The 17,268-nt window shown below is 42.0% G+C and overlaps 1 long non-coding RNA gene across 1 annotated transcript; it reads left to right on the forward strand.

The window, feature by feature from the left end:
- Positions 1-3,975: 3,975 nt before the first annotated feature.
- Positions 3,976-9,434, forward strand: LOC128475212 (uncharacterized). The gene is made up of 3 exons (XR_008346472.1): positions 3,976-4,468; positions 8,242-8,363; positions 9,122-9,434. It is a non-coding gene; the product is annotated as an uncharacterized LOC128475212 (long non-coding RNA).
- The last annotated feature ends 7,834 nt before the right edge of the window (positions 9,435-17,268 follow it).

Here is a 17,268-nt window from a genome sequence, read left to right on the forward strand (position 1 = left end):
ACATGGGGGCAGAAGGACCAGATGTCAAAATTCCAAGTTGAAAACCTGAATTGTGCATGTGCCAATTGTGGCCTTTTAGCCCTGAAAAAACCTACAACACCCAATATGGGCAATATCACTGTACTCAGGAGATGTTGCTAAACACATATTGGGGTGTTTGGCAGTGAAATATACCAGCAACTGTAAATGTATACCCAGTAGCGTACCTAGCGGGGGGGCGGTCCGCACCGGGTGCCGCTCATCACGGGGGTGCCGATTTGCAGGCACCCCTCCAGAGACGGACAGTAATGTCCGCCGCTGGAGGAGCAGGCTCGCAAGGGAGCGGTATCGAAGGTCTTTAACAGACCTCCGATACCGCTCCCTTGCGATCCGGGCGGCAACAGCTGCTGTGCGCCGGGATTTGTTGTCAGATCCCGGCGCACAGCACGGAAGCCGCGCCCACCGCTGTCCGTGCCCTCTGACCCGGAAGAAGACAGAGAAGACAGAAGAACTGAAGAAGAGGAGCGAAGAAGAGGAAAAGAAGCTGAAAGAAGAAAGGAAAGGTAGGAAAGCATTAAGTGAGAGTGGATTGGTATGTGTGTGGATTAGTATATATGTGTGGATTAGTATATATGTGTGGTTTGGTATATGTGTGGTTTGGTATATGTGCGGATTAGTATATATGTGTGGTTTGGTATATGTGTGGTTTGGTATATGTGTGGATTACTATATATGTGTGGTTTGGTATATGTGTGGATTAGTATATATGTGTGGATTGGTATATGTGTGGATTGGTATATGTGTGGATTGGTATATGTGTGGATTAGTATATATGTGTGGTTTGGTATATGTGTGGATTAGTATATATGTGTGGTTTGGTATATGTGTGAATTAGTATATATGTGTGGATTAGTATATATGTGGATTAGTATATATGTGTGGATTGGTATATGTGTGGATGGTTATATGTGTGGATTGGTATATATGTGTGGATTGGTATACGTGTGGATTAGTGTATGTGTGTGGATTGGTATACGTGTGGATTGGTATATATGTGTGGATTGGTATGTCTGTGGATTGGTATATATGTGTGGATTGGTATGCGTGTGGGTTGGTATGCGTGTGGATTGGTTTATGTGTGGATTAGTATATATGTGTGGTTTGGTATATGTGTGGTTTGGTATATGTGTGGATTGGTATATACGTGTGGATTGGTATCTACGTGTGGATTGGTATACGTGTGGATTGGTATACATGTGGATTAGTGTATGTGTGTGGATTGGTATGTCTGTGGATTGGTATGTCTGTGGATTGGTATATATGTGTGGATTGGTATGCGTGTGGATTGGTATGCGTGTGGATTGGTATGCGTGTGGATTGGTATGCGTGTGGATTGGTATGCGTGTGGATTGGTATATGTGTGGATTGGTGTATGTGTGGATAAGTATACGTGTGGATTGGTGTGCGTGTGGGTTGGTATATGTGTGGATTAGTATATATGTGTGGATTGGTGTATGTGTGGATTGGTATACATGTATGGATTGGTAATTTTGTGGATTGGTATACGTGTGGATTGGTAAGTGTGTGAGAGTGACGGGTGTTATGCTGTACCATTTCCAATGAATTTTTCATTATATAATTATGCTCTAAAGTACATCATAACTCCCATCACTCTATACTGTTCCATACAGTGGCAGAGCTGGGAGGCAGAGGACTTGCACCCCCACTGCAGGACTCCTGAAAGGTAAGTGAACTTCAAAGAGGGAGAGGGTAGATAGTTAGGAGGGGGTAGATAAGGAGAATGAGTGAGATGGGGGATAGGGGGTAGATAGGGCAGAAGGGAGTGAGAAGGGGTAGATAGGGCAATCATACTCCTATCATGCCAAGTCTGCGAGTATATCCTGGAATCTGGGTATGCCTGGGCATCATAGGAATGTGATTGCTGTTAACAAGAAAATATTGTTAATATACACAGGCTTTTATTTGCCCGGGTGCTCCAAAAATAGCCAGATATATGTTTCCAAAGAAAAAATGGGCACTCACAGGTCTTTGCCTTGAGAAAGGACCGGGGGTGGTCCGAAACGTTGGCCGTGCTGATTGAAATAAACTAGTGTTTAATGCACTTTACTCCAAAGACCCGTGAGTGCCCATTTTTTTCTTTGGTTACATATATAAAATATATATAAAATAGCAAAATGCTACTTGTACTTATTGCTCTATAACTTGCAAAAAACACTGGGTATTTCTGAACTCAGGACAAATAGCATGTATTTGCTCGTCTTCTAATCGGGGTCGTCTTCTAATCAGAGAGGTCTGATTATGAGACTAAGATCCAGATCCCCCGCAGGGGACCTGGATCCTCCTGTCTCCCCACCCCATTTAACACCCCCCCCCCACACGCACACACCGGTACCGGTGCTTCCTGCTGTATTGCCGGGGCAGCGGGTTGACGTCTACGCGATGTGCGTAGAGAACATCCGCTGCAGTCGGAAGGAGGTGTGGCTAGCAGCGGGGGTTGTCTGCGTCCGTCGCGCAGACCTTCCCCGAGTGTCAGAGATCAGAGTTCCCCGCACCGGTGCTGGGGGACTCTGATCTCTGACAGCCGGGGAAAGTATGCGCGACGGACGCAGACAAACCCCCACTGCAAACTCCACCTCCTTCCGGCTGCAGCGGAAGGAGACGTCAACCCGCTGCCCTGGCAATACAGCAGGAAGCATCGGTACCGGTAAGTAAGTGTGTGTGTGTGTTAAATGGGATTTCTGGAATGCCTTATACCCCTATATGCCACTCTGGCATTTAGGGGGTTAAAATGCATGTTATGGGGCATATAGGGAGGTATAAGGCAATATTCAGATTTTGGGGGTATAAGTTAATATTCAGATTTTGGGGGGTCGTCTTATAATTGAGCAAATACGGTATTTAGCAGGTTTTTGTCATTAGCTTTTATAGATGACTAAAAAAAATTCAAATAAAACAGACTGCTTTTTTAAATTTTTCATCATATTTTATTATCTCCTTTTATAAGAAATTACATGATATCACAAAAATGGTATCTGAAGAAAGCAATAAATACCTCGTGTGGGTAGACTAATTGGGAGAGGAGAAAATCACAGCTGGGGTGCAGGTTGGCAAAGAGAAGAAAATATAAAAGAGGCATCTCAGTTTTTATTAAATATGAAATAGTTTACATGAATTAATATTTACTACTAAAATGCACACGCAGAGAGAGAGAGACACGCACACGCAGAGAGAGAGACACAGAAAGTGAGAGAGAGAGAGAGAGCCACACACACAGAGAGAGAGAGAGCCACACACACACACACACAGAGAGAGACACACACACACAGAGAAAGAGAGAGACACACACACACACACACAGAGAGAGAGAGGGAGAGAGAGAGCCACACACACAGAGAGAGAGAGCCACACACACAGAGAGAGACACACACACACACAGAGAAAGAGAGAGACACACACACACACACACACACACAGAGAGAGGGAGAGAGCCACACACACAGAGAGAGAGAGAGAGCCACACACACAGAGAGAGAGAGCCACACACAGAGAGAGAGAGCCACACACAGAGAGAGAGAGAGCCACACACACAGAGAGAGCCACACACACAGAGAGAGAGAGCCACACACACAGAGAGAGAGAGCCACACACACAGAGAGAGAGCCACACACACAGAGAGAGAGAGCCACACACACACAGAGAGAGAGAGCCACACACACACAGAGAGAGAGCCACACACACACACAGAGAGACACACACACAGAGAGACACACAGAGAGAGAGAGACAGACACACACACACACACAGAGAGAGACACACAGAGAGAGAGAGACAAAGAGAGACACACACACAGAGAGACAGAGAGAGACACACACACACACAGAGAGACACACAGAGAGAGAGAGAGACAAAGAGAGAGAGAGACACACAGAGAGAGACACAGAGAGAGACACAGAGAGAGAGAGAGAGAGAGAGACACTGAGTGGATATGAATGCATTCTCAGCTGAACAGTGATTTAAATCTCCAATTCTATGGCGATGCTCACAGACAGAGCTCTGCAAAAATCAAATAATACGGGATTTATCTTAAAGATTCAAGTTTTCTTCTGCCTCCAGAATGTTCTCCGTTTTCAGTAACTGCAAAGACTGCAGCATTCTGTCAAAGCTTCATCCTCACATCCCACTTTACAATAGCTACACACAGTACAATCATCACAGCGCGCTTCCAATCATCTGCATTTCCTGTTTAGCAGCTTCCTGTCGTACTTTCTACAATGTGACCATGGGTAGGAACTAACTGTGCTCTTTCCTGTCAGCCAACCACCCGAGACGGGTCAATGGAGAAACCGGAAGTGCAGTTTTAACAGCATCCGTTCCCCGGTAGTAGTTTGACAGCTTTGTATTGAATAATACTTGTGAAGATGGCGCTTCGGCCAGGAGCTGGAGCCGGTGGTAGCGGCGGAGGCGGCAGGTGAGAGTCTTTAAGGCATTTGTTACTTTGATGTAGGTCGCGGTGTATGTTTTACCTGCTTTAACTTTAACAGTGTTTTGATGCTGAATGTAAAGATAGATTACATTATATGAGGCGGTAAATACATAAACATTGTTATCGATTTATTTTTACTAGTTTTTTGGAGGTTTGCAAAGCTTGTTATGAGGGTTTTATGTAAGAGAGGATACGTTGCTGAAGCATGGAATGCTGCTCGATGCGTTGGAATGTGGATGTAATGGAATATTGTGTCACTGAGGCTGGGCGCCGGTAATACTATATCGCACTCATTAATTATATAGTACAGGGTGTTACAGAGTAAAACGAATGCTCCCAAGTAGATCATGTAGAAAGTTGTTGCATTTACAGCAGTCTACATGTGTGCATTCCATGAACTGTTTTCTGGGCTCTTCATTTTATTCTGAAAAGCATGTAAGTAGCATGTGCTCTCATCATACAAACTATATGTAGAAATGTAGTTTTGCTCTAGGATTGTATTTTGTTTTGTGTAATAAAAAACTGCTTATTAGGCAAACTTGTTAAGCTTTTGGTGTTAAATTTCAATTTTATTTAATTTAGTAACAAATGGCCTCATATAAAAATGAGGTTTTTATTCGAGGTATTACACCTCGCTGGCAGTACTTGTGGAAGTAGTGAAGGAAAAGGCAGATTGACTAAAAAACACATGAATAAAGTACACTAATTGCTTACTAAAATGTTAAAAAGTGCTTATAAAATGTGAAGTAATGGACACATCTAGAGAGAATCTCCATTCGAGGTGAGAATCCAGAAATGAATACCGGTCGCCTTCATTGTTTATTTGCAGTTGATTTCTATGTGCAGCTTCCCCTTTAAATTTTTAGTCTTGGTTCCTTTGTGATGATTCTCTCACTGTGATGTCATAGAGTGGAGATGCTGTAAAGGCAGCATCCTGCTAACAGTAGTATACATTTAATGCAAGGTCGTGAAGCAGAAGGGAGATTGCAAACCCTGGCTTAACGGCTCGCAAACAAAATGTATCTATTTGGACTACTTTTTTGTTATTTAGCAATGGCAAAAGAAACATATGATATTGACTTACAAAACCTGAAAGCTGTGACCGTCCCCGACCGGCTTAAAGGTGTATCTGTCAAGATGGTTGTAGAATCTTCCCCGTGCAGCACTTCTTGTGGACTTGGTAACAAGAAAGAAAAGCGTTGCATTGTGGGACCATCAGGGAAGAGGGAGGACTGTGAAACCGTCAGCGTATCCTGTGTAGTGAGTTGGATTTGCGGCATGACGAGTTATACTCTGACCGTGGGACAGCCTTTTACTATGAACTGTCTGATTGTGCCTGCTGAAGGGCAATCAAATCAGGGGTTGAATTACTACTGGTACAACACCAAAGGTCAGGTAACAACCCAAGATGACCTATTTCGCCCACTCAGAATCAGGTACTTTAACATCACCTTTCCAGCCATCAAGGAGAGCGACGCCGGCTCATACCGTTGCGATGTGCAACACGCATTGGACTTTAAATTAATCAAGCGGGTTTACTATGCCGTCAAGGTGATCCCTCCTAGCCTGGTTAATCTGAACTACGGCAAATCTCTGATGCGTGAAAGTGAGCTGGAAGCAATGGCCGCACAAAAGCAGAAGTTAACCAAGGGCAACCTGTCGGAGAAAGTGAAGGCCATTTTGGAGTCGCACAATTTTATCATTTTTGGCGTCGGGGGTAGTGCTGCCGTCATTGTAGGTGGTGCATTTTGGGGATTTTTCTACCTAATTCGAAAACGCAGACGTAAAAGAAGAACGAATGACGTCGAAGATGGCGTCGACGACGATGATGACAGCGGCGACCATGATGACAGCGTCGACCATGATGACAGCGTCGACAGCGTCGACCATGATGACAGCGTCGACAGCGTCGACCATGATGACAGCGTCGACAGCGGCGACCATGATGACAGCGTCGACCATGATGACAGCGTCGACAGCGTCGACCATGATGACAGCGTCGACAGCGTATGATGACAGCGTCGACAGCGTCGACCATGATGACAGCGTCGACAGCGTCGACCATGATGACAGCGTCGACAGCGGCGACCATGATGACAGCGGCGACAGCGTCGACCATGATGACAGCGTCGACAGCGTCGACCATGATGACAGCGTCGACAGCGTCGACCATGATGACAGCGTCGACAGCGTCGACCATGATGACAGCGTCGACAGCGTCGACCATGATGACAGCCTCGACAGCGTCGACCATGATGATAGCCTCGACAGCGTCGACCATGATGACAGCCTCGACAGCGTTGACGATGATGACAGCCTCGACAGCGTCGACCATGATGACAACGTCGACTATTTGTGATCGGTTTGCCGTTTGGTGTTGAGGAGAAGCAGCCGCCGGCGTTGAGAAGCAGCCGCTGGCGACAATCATGCTGGTCTTCCAACATAACCCCCAGAGTCTGGCTGAAAGGAGGAGAAACGTCCGCAATCTTAACATCGATATAAGTTGACTGATAGCTGTGCTTACTGTCACACGAACTCTTATCATCAACTGCGGAAGATTGTTGTTAAATAAAACTTTTAGTGCATGCTCATTGTTTCATATTTGTACTTGATTTTTAACCTGAAGTAGTAGTAAATATTTTTTTAAATAAGCAAACAAGCATTAAAATAATACAATTATCACAGTTTTAAAAATGGGCTTAATTCTGTGGAAAACAAAATAACAGTAACTTATGGTATTCTCTAAAGAGGACAGTGTTGAGTGGAATGTCAACAAAGAATAATGCATATTAAAGGTACTTTTCCACACATCACTCCCATCTCCCAAAACAACTCAACAAATAAGGCTCTCTTCCCTTTACTGGCCATTACCGTGTTTTTTTTTTGTTAGACTTATTTAATAGGAGGGGCAGCTAAATACTGCTCAAACATAAATTGGTTCCAGTTCAACCCTTCTACCTAACCTTCCTACTCTTGATCCAAAAGTAGAAATATGGAACACTATATGTACAATTCGGTAAATATGATATGACTTGCACTTGACAGCTTGTCCCAAAAACAAATTTTATTAGCTTGGAAGCATTAAAGTTGTAGTTTAAACTCTTCCACTTATTAACTATTAATAACTATTAATTAACTATTAGGAAGTGCCAACACTGCCAGCTTTTCCTAGCCAGAAGGACTGAACTTACTGCATAATGCATAGTTGGATGTGTGAGGAGACTTTGAGAAAGATATTTTGGAACATAGAATTTTGTAGGTAAATCAGTGAGATTTCATATTTTCTTTGGGCTGTTAAAGGGATTTGTTCTCATTTGCAGATTATTCACACTGTTAAAGTTTCAGGAAATAATAAATCTTTGCTCGAATCTGAGTTGGTTGGAGGGGCTTGGGTTTTTTAAATAACAACATTAATTTGAGTCTCTATATGTTAAGTAAATAAATATTAGCACATCTGCCATATTCTTTAGCGTGAAAGCTGGATCACATAAAAATAACATTTTCAATGAAGCTTTTTTCCCTTTTTATGGCAACAACCTATCAGCGCCTGCTTTTAGCATATATGCATAGTTTAATATTATTTTGCAGTTAACTTTAGACCCTGTAGCTGCTGTTTTGGTTTGCAGAGAAAACCTTGGTGTAGGTTTATAGATATTCCATTCATGTATGTTCCAAACACATTTCTGTTATCTGAGGATCGCTGTGCTTTAAAGAATGTATTTTTTAAAAAAATGGTGGTCTGTGTCTTTCTTATGTAGTGTGGTAAATCAGAAGATGATGATTTTCAAGATGCCTCTAAATCTGGACCCATTGATATTTCCTTCTCCGATTTCTAGAGTGATATTTCAGTGAAACCAACCACTTCTCAAACTGGCATAAGGTGAGTGATATCTGTTCAATGTTTGCTGAATATACTACACATCTCTCTCTATTCTCTGTATGTGGTGAAATTAGATTTTTCACTGCTACACCTGGATAAGCATACATCTGTGCACCTGTGCAAGGGTGCAAATCATTGGGAATTATACTGAGGACCACAGATCTCCCAAAGCTCATGTGGGCACAAACAAGGACAACCGCTACTATCTGTGTGCCACTGCAAGCCTCGATACACTCCTTAACATAAAAACTCTGATGACATGAGACATGTGGAACAGTGCGCCCAATTGACAGCAACAAGCCACTCGACCCAAAATGTATTAGTTAATAAGCAGGTTATTGTAGGAGGATATTTAAAGTAGGCTGTCCATTCAAAGTTAAAAATAAAGTTTGTAATAATTTAGGGATTATTGCTGAAGATCAGCAATCTATATTTGATGACTACACTTGACAATTTAAGCTAAGCTGACATCTAATTACTATTAATCATATAGTTATCATTTAGTTCTATATATAGTTTTATAATTCATATGCTGATTTTGATTTTTTTAACTGTTCTGCAGGCTTAACTTTATAAATTAGTTTATATACGTTTTAATTTTCTTGCTTTGGTTTTATTAAAAGAAAAAAAATAACTGCTGTAACATACTTGATTAGTTATTTCTTGTGAGAGTGTCATTTTCCTCGGCATCAATGAACTATATACATACGTCAGGTCTATGTATGAAATATAGTTTCAATTTTGTTTTGTTATTGCAGTTTGTGTTTGAATCTTCTCAACAACAGATCCCCTACAGCAGATGTAACCCTCGTGAGGACAAATGTATTAATGATGAGTGTAGTTTTTTATCGTAATAATGATAATATAGTGTAATAATTATTGAAATACTTTATGAGTATTTAGAAAAACATAATAATTTTAAAAGAATTGTAAAAAAGTAGACTGTCTATGTAAGTTTATTTTAACCCCTTAAAAATAGGGGTTTTTTTACACCACAGGACCAGACCAATGGTTCATGTTTTTACAAAGTTTCTCTGTCTCTCTTTCTCGATTAGTGCAGGCCACACACACTCAGAGTGGATGCCGCCAAATGCTGAAATGTGTTCTACATCAAACTGCCTGTCCTCTATTGCCCCGCTTACTATGGTGTTATAATAAGCAACATCAGCACGGTTGTAAAGCACACCGCCGCTGTACTCTGGAGAGCAGTGGAAACGTGTTCTCTGAAGTGACAAATCTGGATTTGGCAGATGCCAGGAGAACGCTGGTTATCAGAATGCATAGTATCTACGGTAAACATTTAGAGAGATTGCATTTTAGAAATGCTGGGTTTACTGGCACATTTTTATGCATTATTATTTCATACCTTGATTGGTTAGACAGTTATACCGTAGTAGTCGTCTTTGCAGTGACTTCACCGATCTACAACAACGTCACTGAGGAAAGGACAAAACCAGCTGGGTCTGTCTAGTCCAGAGGTGGCCAAACTGTGGCTTTTTAATATTAGTACGTTTAGATGGGAAGGTCTGGACAAAAAAATAAAAAATTGGCAACATGTTTTATATGATAAATAGTATTTTATAATTAATAAGGATATATATTTAGAATATTTAATGTTTTGTCTATTTTTCTGCACAGATTAATTTCTTATATGTATAATTAAAATAACATTATTTAGCAATATTGATAAAATGTGTTAAGGCAGCTGATGTTTATATGTGTGTGTATATATGTATGTACAGTATCTCACAAAAGTGATAACACCCCTCACATTTTTGTAAATATTTTATTATATTTTTTTTAATGTGACAACACTGAAGAAATGACACTCTGCTACAATGTAAAGTAGTGAGTGTACAGCCTGTATAACAGTGTAAATTTGCTGTCCCCTCAAAATAACTCAACACACAGCCATTAATGTCTAAACCTTGGCAACAAAAGTGAGTACACCCCTAAGTGGAAATGTCCAAATTAGGCCCAATTAGCCATTTCCCCTCACTGGTGTCATGTGACTCGTTAGTGTTACAAGGTCTCAGGTGTGAATGTAATAATATATATGCATTTTTAAACGAACACGCAAGGCCTTTGATGAAGCCTGATTGGCAAGCCAAACACTGAAATTCATTCCTTCCGTTGGCGCGAGGTTAAACAAGGAATTTGGAACAATTGTAATATTGATTTGTTTAAGCTGTATATGTGAGTCTTCAGAAGGTGTTCTCACCACTCTGCTCTGTAAGCATTGACTTTTACTTTTGTTTGGAAGAATAAATATATCGTCTTAACGGATGTGCCTCAAATCTTTTACCAGTTTCAACCTTTGCGCTGCAAGATTGAACCCTTTCTTTGCATATTCTGGAAAACCCAACCCTAGACGAATTAAATGTCATAATCTTTCCTCTTTTGTCATTGGAAGAATATTAAATTTGGGCAATAAATTGTGTTGTTTGGGTACACCGGGATGTTCTGTGGTTCCAGTAAGAATGTGAAATAAATAGCAATAAGCTGAAATACTGAAAACATTTGTTTACATGAACAATTGTTTATTTTGTTGAACTGGACCCTGTCAACCACTTAATATAATTATGACACATTATACACACAGCGAGCGTACATATATATGGAAATAATTATACCATTATGTTTTGTCGTTGCCTCTTTGTTGGTGTTGTAGCTGTCTGGGTGCTGTACACACCTGTGTGCTAAGCCAGACTTCCTTCTACTTTGTCTCGGAAAGCATTCTGTGTGTAGTAATAATAAAGGGAAGTGTCAATGTTTAAAAATGGTTTCATGTAGGGCTGCAACAACTAATCAATAAAATCGATAATAATCGATAATGAAATTCGTTGCCTACGAATTTCCTTATCGATTAGTTGAATCGATTATTATCGATTATAAAATGAGGGATTTTTCAGAGCAAACGCTCTGAAAAATCCCCCTCATTATATAATCCGTTTTACTGACTCACCGTCTCACAGCAGCAGCTCCTACTTACTCCCCCTCCCTGTAATCACTATGACAACTGGCCCCGCCCCTTCCTTCTCCAGGCCAGAACCACATGGCTGTGACACTCATCTAACTGTAAGTATATATATATATATATATATATATATGTTAATATTTGGGCTACTGAAAGTTAGGGGAGGTGGGGGTTAATTTAGGGGCAGTTATGGTTAATGGGGTGTTTAGGGGCAGCTATGGTTAATGGGGTGTTTAGGGTTAATTTAGGGGCAGTTGTGGTTAATGGGGTGTTTGGGGTTAATTTAGGAACAGCTGTGGTTAATGGGGTGTTTGGGGTTAATTTGAGCCAGTTGTGGTTAATGGGGAGTTTAGGGTTAATTTAGGGGATGCTGTGGTTGATGGGGTCTTTAGGGTTAATTTAGGGGATGCTGTGGTTAATGGGGAGTTTAGGGTTAATTTAGGGTAGCTTTGATGGGGTATTTAGAGTTAATTTAAGGGTAGTTATGGTTAATGGGGTGTTTAGGGTTAATTTAATGAGAACTGAGGGTTAATTTAATAAAGTTAACTTAAGGTGCAGTTAGAGATAAAGGGGGGGCAAACTAAGGGGAATCTAAATCCTGGGGGCAGTGAAGTGACATATCTGGGGGTAAAAGGCATATGTGGGGAGGGCAGTGTGGCATGTCTGGGGAGGACGGAGTGATGTATCAGGGTGTATAAAGCGTATCAGGCACAGTGGCATGTCTGGGGGTAGAGTGAAGTGGCATATGTGAGGAGGGCAGGGTGGCATGTCTGGGAAGGATGGAGTGGTCTATCGGGGTATAAGGCGTATCAGGCACAGAGGCATATGGGGGGTAGAGGGGAGTGGCAGATGTGGGAGGTGGCGTGGGAGGTGGCGTGGCATATGTGGGAGGCAGCATGGAGTGCTGTGGTAGGCAGCGTGGCATATGTGGGAGGCAGCGTGGCATGTCTGGGAGGCAGGGTGGCAAGCCTGGGCTCAAATGTGCATAAATTGGGGGGGGGGGCTAGTTGGGAAATAAAGACAAGAAATGCATTTTATCAAAGTTTTTTTTATTCTGCTGTTTGTATTTAACATCATTTGTTTATTAAATTATTTTAAATAAATGAAAAATTTACATTAATATTTTTTATCCGATTAATCGAAAAAATAATCGGCCAACTAATCGATTATGAAAATAATCGTTAGTTGCAGCCCTAGTTTCATGTATTTTCTCGACGGTTAACTAGCTCAGTTACCCACTACAAACTCACACTTTTCAACAACAATTCTTTTATGTAGGTGTGTTTTTATAGACTATAAGTTAAACCATGATTAGCAAAAAAATCAAGCAGGTAACCTTTTATAAATGGACAGAACACACACACACAATCTTTGTGCAAAAGGTTACATTGCACACACTTGTAGTTCTCTCTGAACTTACTATGCTAACCCTTTCAGTGTCAACCTTGTATGTGATCCATGGATAGTAATGTGGAACCCACGTACCAACAATAATCTCATGCTATGTGCTACTGGAGGGTCCCCTCCACAATCGTTGGAAAGGTAAAATAAAACCAAAAGCTGTTGCATGCTGCCGACTTACTTACTGTGAGATCAGGTGGCCATTATAGTTGAAAAAAATTTGGTGTGCTAACTTTTACTTAGCACTTTCCTGGGCAATCTTTGAAGGGTTGCTCCTGTGGGTGTGGTTTCATAATGTAGGAGAAAAAAAAACATGTGAATATAAAGAAGAGCAAGGAGGAATGAGGAGAGGTGGAAGAATGAAATGGACACAGAAAAAAGACAGGTAAGTTACATCTGTACACTTACTCTAACAGAGACACTTATACTAACAATGACTCTCGCACATCTACCCAACACTGACACACCACAAACATAGACATACTTACACAGAAACACGCAAGCACCTTTACACTCACATTAACATACACACAAACACATTCAGTCATGGACACACACATGCACTCACACCCACTTACAGCAACATTCATAGGCACACAAGGCATACGCCCGGATACTAACATCAAGAGATGCCTTGCTTACTCCACAGGGTCACAGAATTGTTGTAAAAGGCATGTGTTGTTGTTAATTCAAAATTAAAGTACTTTACTTAAAGGGTATAAAGAAGGTACTTAATGTGTATTCTGGTTTCCTGATATAGTCCAATGCATGTCTAATTTTGGGCTGGATTAACGTAGGGGCTGATGAAGCTGCAACTCCACACGACCACCAGAGCCGTCTTTAACTTAGCGAAAAGCCTGCAGCAACCAGGGACGCTGGGGTCGCAACAGAGACTGGGACTGCCACTCCAGGCAGCTTCCTGTTGGCTGCCATTGCCATGAGGTCGATCTGTGAAGTACCTCAGTCTCTTGTGACCTGCAGAAATATTGCAGTGCTCAGGCTCCATTCTCCTGAACACTGATACGATAATTACTCAATCAATTAACGAGAATTGTTTAACCACAGAACAGATTGATATCAGTAACACTGATACAATAATTAATCAATTAACGAGGCTACAATTAATAGTTTGTCTATCCATCTCTTTCCGATGTCTTTTTTCCCCACGGGGTTCTGTTCCACAAAGATATATTCCTGTGGAAAGAAGAATATATATATTTATTTAACACATTAGATCTTCAAATCAATATCAATTTACATTGCTACTAGGTTGTTACATTGTTTCACTTACCCACTTCAGTTTGGACAGACTCCAAACCACAAACACAGATGTCTTCTATCTTGATTCTGCCTGTCTGCTTTTTTTTGACTTTATGAATTATCTATCTTGTATACTTACCGATCACGAATATTGGTGATTACGATTCCCGATGATACGATGGAATGGAGATTTCCACAACGTTCGTTGTCAATTTGTCTTGAGGCACCTAAAAGACAACAACTAATAAAGAAAAAAGGGAAAAAAAAGATCAAACGTGATGACGTAGGGATGACGTAAACAGAGGAAGACGGCGAGCGGGGACCTTTAAAAACCGCAAAGACACAGACGGGATACAGATTGAATTTTAAATTTCTCCTGAGGAAGCCGAGATCAAAATCTGCGAAACGCGTTGAGAAACTTTAATATAATTGAAATTTGGACTTCAAAAGGACTTGCTGATTTACCTTTACGAAGGACAAAAAAAAACAAATATTATTTTTACGGCACTATTTCGTTTCCTATTCTTAACACAGAAACTCCAAGACAAGAAAAAGTCTGGATTTTTGATGAGCGATCACTTTCAAGTACACTTGTGAGTGCAATTAATATCATAATTTTTAATTTTTGTTTGAATTTATTACACTATATTTGTTTTATTTTTTCCCCACATATCTATGTGCCCCGTTTTTTTGTCTATACTCCATTCTCCTTGAAGGACAGATGTTCTGCTGAGGTAATCTGCAGTAATGTTCTCCTTTCCATGAATGAACATGTCCGAAAAGGTGGGAGAGATGGAACCCACTTCCCGATCTTCTGAAGAAGAGCCCTGAATTGAAGACTGTGCCGTCTTGCTTCTTCAGGAAAGCCACCACCGTGCGATTGTCTGAAAGAACTCTCACTGCTTTTCCCTGTAACCTGGATTGCCAAGAAAGGAGCGCCTTCCAGACTGCCAGAAGTTCCAGCACATTGATATGAAGACAATGTTGGTCAAACCAAAAACCCCAACCGGATAAGATGGCGTCTGTAGACACTACTGTCCAAACGGACTCGGTTCAAACCAGACCTGAATTCAGTCTTTTCATCTGGAGCCACCATCTGAGGGAAAGACAAATGCTGGCTGGAATGGCAACCTACCTTGAGAGGGCTGGAATGGATCGATCCCATGTCCTCAGGATGAAACAATGTTGTGGACGCATATGAAGAAGAGCCCATGCCAGGGCAGGCATCGTAGACACCACCATTCCCAGAAGGCCCATGAGCAACCTCAGGCTGGAGAGACGTCTGGGAAAAAAGTAAACGGGAAAGGCTGGTGATATTCTGAATCTTGTCCCCTGGCAAAAAGATCTTTTGACAGCGAGTATCCAGGATAAACCCCAGGAAAGGAATCGTTCTGGTAGGAAGCAGACAGGATTTTTTAAAATTGACAATCCATCCCAAATCCTGAAGCAGGCAAACAGTCCTGTGAATCTGGTGGGAGAGAAGATCTGGAGAGCTTGCTGCCAGACACTAATCATCTAAATAAGGGACCATCTTGATTCCTTCCTTGCTCAGGAAGGCAACAATCCCTGGCAGCAGTTTGGTGAAGATTCTTGGAGCTGAAGAAAGACCAAAAGGGAGAGCCTGGAACTGGAAATGAAGAGTCCATTTCGTAGATGGAATGGCCACACAAAGAAACTTCTGCGACTCCCCCCCCCCCGATGGGAACTTGAAGATAGGCATCCTGAAAATCTAGAGTATCGAGAAAGTCTCCTCAGGAAAGAAGTTCTATGGTGGACGTGACAGACTCCATCATGATCTTCCTGTAAGCCACAAAACGGTTGAGAAACGTGAGATCTATAATGAGTCTGAAATCTCCTGATGATTTGGGAACAATGAAGAAGTGGGAGTAAACCCCTCTTCCTCTTTGGTCTGGAGGCACAGGGATCAACACTTGCTTTATCACGAACTCTTGAACAAGGTCCCGAAGTGCCATTCTCCTGGATCCGCAGGAGGCATAGAAAAAACGCTCTGGGGGAGAACTGACAAGCTCCAGACCCTACCCTCTGGAAATGATGCCCAGGGTCCAGGCGTCCAAACAAAAAAGAGTCCATTGGTGAAGAGAACTCTTCAGCCTACCCCCTATCAAAATGTTTCTGGCGTCATGCTTTCTTAGAAGAACCGTCCACCTGTTTAAAGGAGGAGGGTCTGCCTCTACCACGAAAAGACCGACATCTGGAGCCACAGGGCCTATCCCGAAATGTGGGCTGGGGTCTGGAATCCTGACCTCTAGATGCCCTAAACGGGTTGGGACGAAAACATGGCAGAGGTTTATGCAAGAAATACTTGGCACTAGTGGCTTCCTCCAACAAAACTTCTAACTCCTTCCCAAATAGTTCTTTCCCAGAGAACGGTATCCCACACAAATGGTGCTTGGAGGCTGAGTCTGCTGACTAAGATTTGAGCCATAAAGCCCTTCTGGAGACTTCGGATAAGGCAGAGGCCCTAGCAGCCATACGGACGGATTCCATAGCAGAATCACACAAGAACTCAGCCGTACTCTTCACATCTGAAATTCCTCCGGAGAACCTCTTCGTCTCCTGCACCCCTCATGATATCTTCCTCAATCTGCTCACCACGGACCCTGCGGCGATTAACCCTATCCCAGACCTGGCAGAGCCTCTCATATGCTACCGGGAGTGACAGGGGAAATCTAGTTCCCGTCCAGCCAAGGGACCTTTATATCTCCATCTAATAATGGTCCTTAACAAGAATAAGAATCCCTTACACTGCAGAACAATTGTAGCTCCAGCTCACAAAGGTCCATTACAATAACTAAAAACTATTTGATAAGCATATTTTCTTCTAACTATATATATGCAGTGTATTTGCTATGTTTATAAAGTGATTGCATGATATATACGTTATTTCACATTTTGTCCATAAGATAAAAAAACTTAACTGCTCAGCATCCATGTGTAGTGGATAAAGATGACATCAGACATACACACCAGGAAAGGCTCTGCCACACTGACACACACACCAGGACAGGCTCTGCCACACCAACACACAGTCACACACACTAAGACAGACACTGACACTCACATCCGGACCGGCTAAGCTACAAAAAAAAAAAAGTATTTTCCACACTGCTTTGTCGTTGACCCCCCCTTTTGTGTTTTTGCCCCCTTGTGTACTATGTGTGTATATGTCCCCAGCCTGCAATCCCTTTAGTATTGATTTATGAAAGGGGCCCAGCTGCCCCCTTGTGTATTGATGCTGCCAGCCCA

This window comes from Spea bombifrons, chromosome 2 (genome assembly GCF_027358695.1).
Source record: "Spea bombifrons isolate aSpeBom1 chromosome 2, aSpeBom1.2.pri, whole genome shotgun sequence".
Classification (NCBI taxonomy): domain Eukaryota; kingdom Metazoa; phylum Chordata; class Amphibia; order Anura; family Pelobatidae; genus Spea; species Spea bombifrons.